Below are 12823 nucleotides of genomic sequence, written 5' to 3'. Positions count from 1 at the left end.
ACACATTTAAATATTATTTTACCTCTTTCTCTACCTGAACTTGAAATGTTAGAATGCCTCAAGTTTTGCCTTTGGCCACTTCTTTTCTTTATTTGCACTCATTCTTTAAGTGATTTTATTGAATCCTGTGTCTATAAACATATTAATTCACTACTGATTTTTAAATTTCTAACTATAGCTTAACCTTCTCTGGGCTCCCATCTCATATACCCGGCACCCTGACATCCTCACTTGGACATTTGCTAACATCTAAAACATAACATGTTTATGTCTACACTTGAACTCTTGATTCTCCCCTCTTTCTCTCAGTCTTGCCGATCTTAGTAAATAGCACCACTACCCACCATGGGTGGGTGGATGGATGTAAAGAAGGAAGAACAGCCAGGCGTGGTGGCTCACGCCTGTAATCCCAGCACTTTGGGAGGCCGAGGCGGGTGGATCACAAGGTCAAGAGATCGAGACCATCATGGTCAGCATGGTGAACCCCCGTCTACTAAAAATACAAAAAATTAGCTGGGCATGGTGGTGTGTGCCTGTAATCCCAGCTACTCAGGAGGCTGAGGCAGGAGAACTGCCTGAACCCAGGAGGCGGAGGTTGCGGTGAGCCAAGATTGCACCATTGCACTCTAGCCTGGGTAGCAAGAGCGAAACTCCGTCTCAAAAAAAAAAAAGAAGGAAGAACAAAGGAAGGAAGGGAAAGGAGGGAAGGAGTGAAGGGAGGAAGGAGGGAAGGGAGGAAGGAGGGAGGCAGAAAATTAGATTGGGAAGACAACTAATAGAATAACACAATACTGGGGAATATATGAACAGACATGAACATTTTAAAATAGAATTTTGGTAGACAAAACACTTTGAAAACCTGCCTCAGGTGTTGTTTGGGCTTTATTCATTGATCCAGATTTTAAACTATTAATACATTTTAAGAATTGGAAACAGGCATCACAGAGGGTCAAAATTTATCAAACAAATTGGATGATAAGGTCAGCAAATGCCATGTAAAATGTCTCTATGACTCATTGTACAATCAAGCTCTCCAATATTCTCCTGAGCTCAAAAAATTATACAGAAAACCATACCAGCTATTTTTGAAACACAATTGTTGAGATTTGAGAATGAGGTCCAGAACAATGGTAAATGTCAAGGAAAGTAGGTTTAGGTTGCAATCATTAGTAAAATATCTAACCATGTGGAGTGATGTTTGTTTACTCTAAGGCAGGATTTGAAATCAAATGTGATGAGTCAGAGCTCCAACTTTGGATAAAAATGATGTGCTAAGAAAGAAGAGCCAAATAGGAAGAACTTCCAACAACTTTTATCCCTCTCTTCATGTGTGTATAGTCATCCCTGAGTGCGTATTCCCACCCACAAACTGAGCCTCCTGGATGATCCCCAACATCTGGCTGTGATTAGTACCTACTCCTACTTTGACAAGACAACAACAGGACAGCCTCTAAATCCACTCGTGAACCATCCATCAAGTCCACACATGTTTATTGGGTACCCTCTAGTGTAAGAGTTTATGCTATACCCTGCAAAACACTTCTTTCACTTCATCCTTTCCTGGAAGTTGAAACTCCATATTGCTTTTCATTATTTGTTACTAACTTTTAACTAAAAATCTACATAGCATGAGCATTATTAAAACATACATTTTTGAAGGAGCGAATAAATGATTTGAGAGCACAGTGCGGAATCAAAAGTGGTGCTTCACTCACTTCCTCTAATTCTGGGGATTTTCTTTCTTCCTTCTTTTTTGCTCTGTCATGAAGTCAGAGTGCAAGCTGACTCCAGCAATTTCACCAGATACCACAGACTAATGGCTGTGGGACCGCTGCCAGTTGCCCTGTAGACATATGCTTCCCTTTGGCTTATCTTTACTCATTATTCTCTTAATATCATTGTGCAAAGAGTCTGAAGATTACAAAATAACAAGGTTTTCCAATATGTTGCTGTGTTTAAACATGATAAATTAACAAGGGGATACTGCAATGAAAGCATTTGCATTTAATTTCCATTCAAGGCACAGAGTTAACACAGTACTGGAGAGAGAACGTGATTTAGTTCTTTCTCAAGAGTTTGGGTGAGCACAAAACCAAATAAAGCTGCATCACAACATGGCAGGATTTACTAAATCTGTGCAACAGAACAAAGTAGCACCCTAAACAGTGAACCAAGCTGCCTTTTTCCTCCTTTCAAACTATCATAGCATAGATGCAAAACTTCCATAAACCTGGCAAAATATCACAGTGAGGAAGCATTTTCTACCTCAGTATCCAATTTTCAGATACAGCTGGATGCGGTGGTTCATGCCTATAATCCTAGCACTTTGGGAGACCAAGGTGGGTGGACTGCCTGAGCTCAGGAGTTCAAGACCAGCTTGGGAAACATGGTGAAACCTCATCTTTACTAAAATACAGAAAAATTACCTGGGTGTGGTGGTGTGTACCTGTAATCCCAGCTACTCAGGAGGCTGAGGCAGGAGAATCACTTGAACCCAGAGGTGGAGGTTGCAGTGAGCCAAGATTGTGCCACTGCACACCAACCTGGGTGACAGAGCAAGACTCCATTTCAAAAAAAGAAAAAAAAAATATTCAGGTACAAATACAAACACATGCAATTTTTTTTAATAAAAATCTTCATTAGAGAAAAGCTAATGCAAGTTACACAAGGAAAGGAGATGAGAAATGTTAGTCTGCTACCAGTTTTTTGGTCAGTTATCTTGTCCAACTCATGTACTATATACAGGGCTTTATTTGTCATTTGTAAAAATATTATAATAAAACCATCTTCCTATTTACCTCACAGTGAAAACAAAAAGTTTTCTGAAGTGACACTTATTAGGCATTTTTCAAAGAGCTTTTAAAAAATATAATCAAGTTTTTCAATAATTCATTTGGAAAATCAGGATTTCTGTAGATATTCATTGCAGAATAGTTTGTATAGGATTTGTTGGATGGATATCACTGTTTTGACAGAACTAGGCACAGGTCCAAGAACAGAGATTTACATCTTAAATATGAAACAGTCCTTTGTTTTGCTTTTCTCATTCTTTGCAAAGCTCATTTTGGGCTTTAAAAATATGTACTCAAGGGATATTATCCTCAGGAACTATAACCAAGAAGTTGCCAACTTGATATTATTTGAGGGGATGCCAAAAAGACCTTTGCAGAAACCATCTCCCCATTGCCTCACTGATGCCTGAGATTTCAGCAGCTGTAATTCACTCAGTTGTGCTGATGCTTGACATTTCCCTATAATAACCTTTTGACGTGGGGAGGAGAAGGAGATAGCACTGCTCAAACAACCACAGCATCACTGCACTACACTGTCATTCGGCCTAAGTTTCACTGCGTTATTCACAAAGATATTCTAAGGTTTTTCTTTTTTTTTTTTTTTTTTTTTAATTTTTTATTGGATTATAGGTTTTGGGGTACATGTATTCTAAGGTTTTTCAAACAGTTTTTGAAAGCTAGCTCTAATGCTGTTGTGGCATGTGCTCCCAAACTTCCTGAGAGGAGGAGAGGGAAAGGCAGCAATGCCACCCTCTGTACCACCCTACACACTAGATATCCTGGGAATCCAGAGAGTAGAAAATCAGAGTGCCTTTTAGTGACCACTCCATTTGCTTCTAAATGCTGTGAATCATCTCTTGCAAAGTCACTTTGGAATTTAACCAGATATTTCCTGTTTTTTTGTTTGTTTTTTAAAAATATGATATTTACCTTTCTTACACACTTTCTCATTCTCCAGGTTTTCAGTGATGGCTTGGAATTTCAGAGTTCTAAAATGAACCTAAAAATTACTTCAGCATCCTTAGAAATAAATCGTTGAGGCATGAACATTTGAGTTCATCCAAAATAGGTTTTCTCTTTACATCTGAACCTATATTAAACTGTAGTTTATCCTGTATGTTGCTTAATAAATGCTTTCCTGTTTTAATACTATTGTTTATGTTAAAGAAGATGAAAACAAAACAGGAGTTAATTAGTTCCCCTTCTTTTGTCTTTTGTTAAAATCTATTAATATAACCAGCTTTCCCTAAATTGAGGAAGGACACTGGGGTCTTCATAAATCTTGACAGGATGAATTGACCAATTCAACTTTGTGTACATATAAATTTGGTTTTTAAATGCTAGCTGATAAGGAAATAAAAAAGATTTTAGTGGCCCAATTTTACATCATTCTGAACACAAAAATCCTATTCTTTAAAAATAAATACTTTATTTTAAATCCATAATATTTTTTTGAGTTTTGATTTATTTTGTTCTTGCACTGATCACTAGCTTCTTGGTACATGCAAATAATGGGGAGATGTCTAAAACTATCTTGATGTCTGTTCATTCCCAGGTGTTATCAAAAAGTCATATCAAATTATTTTATGTAAAAGAGCACCCAAATGTTATTTCTTGTTGTTCCTCTTCTTTTCTTCAAGAAAAAGGATGAAAACTTAAAATGATTAAGTTGAATAATGAATTCAACGAGTGTTAAGAAGAGATTCCTTTATCCTTGGAATAAGTACAAATCCAGTAGGATGTTTTCCTTATGACACAACAATTATGCACAAATTAGTACACCATTTCTTTTTCATTCAGCAGAAATGAAAAACTAGAGTGCTGGTGGTGATCACACCTTCCCTTCACCCAAGGGGGCTTTTCATTTATCGCGTCCTCTCCTGCATATTCACTGTTCTCTGCAGCATGAAAATCTGATAAAGCTCACAAGGGGAGGGAAAACTTAACTTCAATATTTTCCTGCTGAGCCTGAGAGTGCTTCACAGACCCTAGCAAGATGAAAATCTTAGCTTCAGCATCAGGAAGAGGACACCTCAGTTTATCCTACATTCCTATCTCTGTCAGGAAAGTAGCTCTAGAGGAGGAACTAAGAAATCGAGGTAGGTGCTTCCTTCATGCTTAAAGAGATTAAATCTCTGAAGATAAGTTCATTTGCTTCCTACCTCAACTTTTTATAACTAATATGCCTTCCTTAGAGCTGGTTTTCCTTTAATCCTCTTAAGGTGCTAATCTTGAGAAATTTGACTCACTGACAACTTACCAATAAATGGACAATCGTACAATATTATTAACTATTGCATATGGAATAAATCCATTTCTGAACAATTGCCATTTAGCTGGAGTTTCAGAGGAAGGCTCACTTGTACATCTACTCCTCGGCCTGGGAGACAGGGAAGTAGAGAGGCAATAGAGCCTTTTTTTTTTTTAAATCATTTAACTTACTTTAATCTTTCTTCACAAATCGTGAAAAATACTAAAGTACAGACAATGAATAATCATAATCTTGTGGCCAACATTATAAATATGGAATTATAAATTCCGGTTTGAAAAATAAATCTAGTAGTCAATGCAGCTCTGCGGGGTCTCTGCATCTAGTAGGGCCGATCTCTGCACTCCTGATCGTGCTCACCTTTATCCATTTTTCCAGGTCCTCCATGTCATCCTCTTCTTCCTCCCATCTGTTCCATCAAATGTCCAAGGGCCCCCCCAGGGCCACCTCATCTTTCTCCACCAAAGACACCTTTGTCCATGCCCTGGCCATGATGGAAGCCACCTCTGTCTCCACCATGGCTACCTCTGAACATTCCACTTGGACCACCATGAGCCAAAAGGCCACCTCTTCCTCCCCACATGTCACCAGGGCCATCTCTTCCACCCGGGAGCAAGAGGAAGCCTTCAGGCTTTGGGACCTCTCACTGGTTGCACTCTTCTCCAGGCGAAGTTCTGGTTTCCACAACCCAGATTGGGACACTGCCAGTCTCCAGCTCAGTGCTGGATGTTTCCTCCTCTGGAGGGGTTCTCTCAGGAACCCTGGGGTCCTCTTGGAGGGAAGCCTCCTCTGTCTCCTCCACGGCCTCCCATGTGACCCATGAATCCCCCAGGACCTCCATGGAGTGATGGTAGCATCCCTCTGCCCTCACGGAGTGGCATACCACCCCACATACTGTTCATTGGAGGCTTCTTCCGAGCAAGAGATACTTTAAGTTTACTCCCTTGAAAATCTTTCCCGTCAAACCACTCCATGGCAGCCTTCACAGGACACTGTGGCATCACCTTTGGGCTCTCCTGTTTCCTTGTTCAGTTAGATGTGGATCATGGGTTGCCCAGATCTCTTGTTCATCTTAACAACCCCACACTGCTTAAGAAGTCTGCCAGGTCATCTAAAGTCTCACTGTCATTTAATCCTTGTACATACATTGCACTGTTGTCAGAGTCCTCATCTGGATCTACAGGTGGGCCTAAAAAAGGATCTGGTCCTTCAACCATAGGTCCACCAGGCATATTGAAGCCACCTCGCTCTCCAGCGCAGCCCATTCCACCGTGTCCTACTCCCCACCCACCTCTGCTCCTGTCTGCATGATCAAATACCCTCTCTTCCCTGGCCCCAGTTATCAGGGCCACTCATGTTCCAGTTCCCTCCTGGTCTGGAGAATCCTCCAGACTCCTGCCCATAAACAACCATGCTACTGGGGCGGTCCTGTCAGAATAAACTCTGCTGCCCATAGCTGCTGCTCTGTTAACTATATTGACTTGAAGCCTGGCTGTAGGATCCAGTTTGGGGTGAGTAACTAAAGGAAGGCTGCTGCCCATAGCTACTTTGTTGACCATAGCTACTCTGCTGTCCATAGCTCCTCAGCTGCCCATAGGTATTCTGCCGAGAGTAACTGCTCTGATCATAATTAGTCAGCTGTGTAGAGGAATAGCTGGTAGGAGGGTAGGACAGAGGTGCGATGACTAGCTGCATGGGGTAGCTCCCAGGTACCTGGTGATAATGGTAGTTACTCCGTCCATATCCTAGGCTGGGCTGGGTGTAACATCCTGTGCTAGATTGAAGTTGACTAGTCTCAGTGGGCTTGTTACCATCCTGCAGTCTTGTAGGTGCAGTGGCTGCCGGCTGCTGCCCATAGGCTGGGTAAGCAGGCTGAGTGCCATATACAGACTAAGCTGTGTAGGATGCCTGGGTGTTGGTGACTGTAGCAGTGGTGGTATCATAAGCACCAGTGCCATACCCCTGGACAGGCTGGCTGTAGGCCTGGGGGGCAGTTGGAGTAGTATAACCAGCAGGATGCAGTCCATAAGAAGTTGCATACATGGTCTGCCCATAGGTTGCAGTGGTCTGAGCCTGGGGATAGCTGACATCAGTGGGTTGTCCATAGGATCCATAGCTTTGTCGCCCATTTGCCTGGGTGGTCTGTGCACATCCTTGAGTGGGCTGGGCGGGGTAAGCACTGTAGTCCTGCTGTGCTGCAGCTTGGCTATAGGTACTATAATCCGTGGATGCCATTTTCTCTCTTTCCTCCTTGTTCTTTCAACATTTGTCTCCCTCTCATGTTCCCTCTCATTTTTGAGATGGAGTCTCATTCTGTCACCCAGGCTGGAGTGCAGTGGCATGATCTCGGCTTAACACCACCTCCGCCTCCCAGGTTCAAGTAATTCTCCTGCCTCAGCTTCCCAAGTAGTTGGGATTATAGGCACCCACCACCATGCCTCGCTAATTTTTGTATTTTTATTAGAGAAAGGGTTTCGCCAAGTTGGCCAAGCTGGTCTGGAACTCCTGACCTCAGGAGATCCATGCAACTTGGCCTCCCAAAGTGCTGAGATTACAGGTGTGAGCCACCATACCTGGCCAATAGAGCACTCTTAAATGACTGTTCCCTTCCCAGTTGTGCTATTGTCTTAGCTGTTTAGCTGTAAGTGAATTCACCTCTCTAAGACTTAGTTTTTCATCTGTAAAGTGGATTATCCTGCAAATCTCATAGGTTGTTGTGAGAAATTAAATAACACATGAAGAGCTCCTGCCACATAATATGCATTTGATCATTAGAACAAAATATCTATAAAACCTTTATCATTCTTCGGCCAGAAACATTTACCACTTGGTTGCAGCTACCTTGCCTCCAGCTCTATATCTATGCCAACTTTTTTTTCTTTTTTTTTTTTTTGAGACAGGGTCTCTACTGTCACCTAGGTTGGAGTGTAATGGCAAGATCATGACTCACTACAGCCTTGACTTCCCAGGCTCAGGTGAGTCTCCTTCTTCAGCCTCCCAAGTAGCTAGGACCACACGTACACATCACCATGCCTGGCTAACTTCATGTTTCTTTCTTTTTTTCTTTTTCTATTTTTTTGTAGAGATGGGATTTTGCCATGTTGCCCAGGCTCTATGCCAACTTAATGGTTTACTATGAGAGAGAATTCATTAGGACTGACAAGGGTCTCAAAATGAGAGGAGATCTAAGCCCCCAGAATACTCTGTCGTCAAATAAGTCATCCTGAGCTGGAACAGGCTTGGGACTTTGAGAAGTGGTAGCAACTGAAAGAGAACTCCTGACCATGATAAATAGGCTACTGTCTGATTTCGCGAGGCACAAAAATCTGTTGAAACCAGGAGGCGGAGTTTGCAGTGAGCTGAGATCGTGCCACTGTACTCTAGCCTGGGTGACAGAGCAAGACTCCATCTTTAAAAAATAAGCAAATAAGGTTACTGAAATAGCCTCCAAGAAGTCTAAGATCAAGTTGTTGGAAGGGTTGTTTCCTTCTGAGGACTGTGAGTGAGAATCTGTTCCATGCCTCTCTCCTAGCTTCTGGTAGTTTGTGGCAACCTTTAGTGCTCCTTGGCTTGTAGTTAAATAACCCCAAACTTCAGGTGGCATTCTCCCTGTGAATTTATCTGTCTCTGTATCCAAATTGTCCCTTTTTGTAAGAACACCGGTCATATTAGACTAGAGCCACCTTAATGATCCACTTTAATTTGATAATCTACAAAGACCCAATTTCCAAATAGGTAAGATTCACAGGTACTGGAGGTCAGGACTTGGACATCTTTTAAGGAATCACAATATAACCCAGAAGAGTAACTTAATAATTCTAGATTAGTGGTTCTCAGCTAATGGTACATTATCAACTGTGGAATGTGAAGTTTACTAGATAGAATAAAAATTTTTCATATAATTTAATTTTTGTTTTTTCCTATTTCCTCCTTAACAGTAAAATATATCCCCAATAATATAGCACTGAAACTTACAGTTTTTGTGTTTTCCAAGTTATCATAGCACTTAAATGTATACTCAAAGGTATTATTTCAATTTTAAAAAACACTGATAGAGTTGTTATTTTGGTTTGTTTTTGCATTAAAGTTTAGCAGAAACTCCCAATAAGATAACTGCAATTGTATAAATTATATCTTCATAATGTATATCCTTATAATTATAACCTTATAATTTATATCCTTATAATTTTATATTCTTTTTAAGGCATAAATTAATATATCCAATAGCAGAATGTGTCTAAACATATAAATCTCCTCCTAGAAAAACAAAGAGATTTGTCATCTGTCATGGTGGGCTCCAGGTTCTCTGACAGAATAAATGGTGAGCTCCAATATTTGAAAAGTAATTTCTAAGGGCATTGTGTTAAGCATTGCCCACTTGGTCCATAACTACAAGTGAGGTTTCAGGACATGAGAAGCTGTTCTGCATTACTTCCCTACTTCTTTTTTTCTTCTTTAAAGAAGCTAGAAACATTTGGGGACTATGCAAATACTGAACACCATGGGGATTTTGTTGTAATTGTTTTTTAATTACTTTTGAGAGATTTCACACGATTTATGCATAAATAGCTCTGGATGTTTTCTAAAGGCTTAGTTCCAACATTGTGGTCGTTCATTCATCATCACATAGATAGCTCTGGTACTATCGGGTCCAAACAAGAATCAGTTTTAGAGAAGATCGATGGCATCATTCCATATAGTAAGACATTGGATATAAAGATCAAATGGAGCAGACATGAGAATCTAGGTGAGTCCTGGACTAGGAAGGAAGGAATTTCTGAGCAGTTGTTGAGGCAGAAGGAAGTAAGTAGAAATCCAGTGACCAAACCAAGGCTCAAGAGATGAACTTGGGGTCAGAAATGAGATAGAAATTCAAGTGTAAGAGTATAAGATCAGGGTTGGGCTGGTATTAAGGAAACATCAAGTTGAGTCACCTGCTGATAAAATTCAGGCTATTGAATCACTCTTAGCTTAGGATTGGCTGTAGCTATCTAAGCCTAAAGGAAAGACCAGAGTGCAGGTGACACAACAGGCCCTGACTGCACGAAACTTTCATTCACCGATGATTGATTCCACAATCTCACAGGAACATCCACCTAAAGATTTAGTTTGAATTCTGATTGTCACCAAGGCAAAAGAGAACTTGTTTTTAGGCTCAGAAAAATATACTTATACTATTTGTTCATAAATTTGACAGATGTATTAAGTGCTTACTCGTGAGCTTGGCACTCTGCTGTGGATAGATTGATGAGCCAGTCAGAAAGCACTTGTGCTCTTAAGAGAACAGGAAGAGACAGGGCCAGAGGGAAAAGCAAAGGACAGACCACTCAGGCCAGGTTAAGGGGGTTGAGTTTTCTTCTAACTACCGAGGTTTTCTGATGGGGCAATGATTTGTTCTGAGTTTGTTCATTTCAATAAAAAAAATTCAATTGTAGAATAGCAAAAGTAATACCAATGGGCCATTGTGGAGGCTATTGCAATGATCCCAGTGAGAGGTACTGATGCACCAGACTAGTCTGGGTGCAGCAAAATAGTGAAAAGTAATTTGAAAGTCAAACCAACATGACTTGCCACAGGATGGATGAATGAAAGTACAATAAAAAATGAACCCAAGTTTTGGGGTTAATCAATTGCATGACTAATGATACCACCGCCCTAAATGGAGAAAATAGTGAAGATACAGTTCTGGTGGAAATAAGGATGAGTTCTACTTGGAACTTCACAGAACTGAGATAGTAGACATCTAAATGGAGCTTGTATATAGGCCTGGAGCTGGAGAGAGGTTAGGACTAAGGAGAACCTAAAAGTATTCCCCAATTTTCTTCCTAGCTCTGTCTTTGACCTCGAAATATCATTTAAGTTTCTCCGACTTAATTTATCTAAAAATATATTTCTTAAAAAACCTGGTCTCTTTTCATAGAGGCCACAGGTCTCGCTATGTTACTCAGGCTGGACTTGAACTCTGGGGTGTAAGCTTTCCTCTGCTTCAGCCTCCTGAGTAGCTGGGACTACAGGCATGCACCACCACACCCAGCTACATATTTTTAAAACATGTAAAATATAACTTGTTACATATTTACCAGTGCTTTAAAATACTTTTTGAAATTTCTTCCCCCAAGATTTCTAAAAACGTGACATGGGAAATCTTTGTTTTGTAAAAATAAACAATTAAACAAATGGTACAATGAAAATGACAGCATAAATATTTCATCTTTATCAAATTCCAGTTTAAAAAGACAAGAAAGTTTGAAAAATAAGTATATTACCTAATGAAAATACATATTTCCTATTATAAAATAATTGAAATGTATTGCACATAATAATTTTTGCTTGACTTGAAGGCATATTTTCACTTTAAGACAAAAATAGTTACTGCCCAAATTAGACAATTATGGATAGATAGCAGAAAATAAACATTTGGAAACAAGTCGGCATATGCCTATGTCCCAAATTTATATAAGCTCTGAATATTTCATACCTCCTTAAGAAAAATTCAGAGTCCATGTTGAATTATTCTTTCTGCACAAAGGTATCTCTATGTTTAAGCCCAGATCTGACAAAAAGTCCCATGTGCAGTAATGAATATTCATAGAAATCCTGCCAGGAAGGCTATAAGGGAAATTACATCATTCTTTTTTCTTCTTTTTTTCTCATGAGATATTCCTCTAATTGACCACATAGAGATAAGAGTGGCTTGGCTGAGACAAGTTACCCAGTGTGCCAAGGTTGATTTAACTGCTCTGGCTGAGAGGCAGCGGCTCTGTTTTTCCAACCTGCCTATTCATTAATACCTGGTAGAAAATGAGCACCTCTCTCCCACAAAAAAGAAAATGAGTCCAGTGCACTAGACAATTGAGACCAGCCTTCACGACCCACATGTATGAAGTGGCACCATTTCCTTTTTAGGTGAGTATTTAATGAAATATAGTACTGCAGAAAACTAAAAAGCCCCCTTGTGCTGGTTGAAAAAAGTTCACGTGGTGGCTCACGCCTATAATCCCAGCACTTTGGGAGGCCAAGGTGGGCAGATCGCAAGGTCAGGAGATTGAAACCATCCTGGCCAACATGGTGAAACCTCATCTCTACCAAAAATACAAAAAAATTAGCTGGGCATGGTGGTGTATGCCTGTAATTCCAGCTACTTGAGAGGCTGAGGCAGGAGAATCACTTGAACCAGGGAGTTGGAGGTTGCAGTGAACCGATATAGTGCCATCGCACTCCAGCCTGGTGACAGAGCGAGACTCCATCTCAAAAAAAAAAAGTTCTTCTTCAGTATTTCAGTAAATAAAAAGTGTTAGCTCTAGGAAATGCCCACACTGAATAACATAGCAGCCATACAGCTATCATAGATAGCTTGAATGACTTAACACATTTGACACCAAGGGAATTCTCTATCACCTTCATGTATCACAAGGTGAAGCCACTTTGTCACACATTATGATTAGACATTTATTATTCTCTCTTCTCCTGTGACTAAGAAGACAGTTTTTTTTTCTTTTTGGTAAAGAAAACAGAGAACCTTTGGGATAATGTGTTCATACTTACTTTTCTCTTGCTATAAAATGTATTACATGTTTGTTTATATGTTAATTTGGAAAAACAAATAATTTCTGCTAGAAATGTACTTCTATGCCTAAGAACAACATTCAGAGAATTAGACACTACTTCAATAGTGTTTAACTTACTTAAAGAATCAACTTGTAATAATCAGACATTTCTTAAAACTGAAAGCCCTATTTTAATATTACTATATTTTATATTT

At 40.0% G+C, this 12823-nt stretch overlaps 1 pseudogene; it reads right to left on the bottom strand.

Moving 5' to 3' along the window:
* Window positions 1-5384: 5384 nt before the first annotated feature.
* LOC100400309 (RNA-binding protein EWS pseudogene) lies at window positions 5385-8165 on the bottom strand (annotated as a pseudogene).
* Window positions 8166-12823: the final 4658 nt, after the last annotated feature.

This window comes from Callithrix jacchus, chromosome 9 (assembly GCF_049354715.1).
Source record: "Callithrix jacchus isolate 240 chromosome 9, calJac240_pri, whole genome shotgun sequence".
NCBI lineage: Eukaryota > Metazoa > Chordata > Mammalia > Primates > Cebidae > Callithrix > Callithrix jacchus.
Note: the sequence above shows the minus strand (reverse complement) of the source record. Positions and strands in the feature narration are given on the sequence as shown.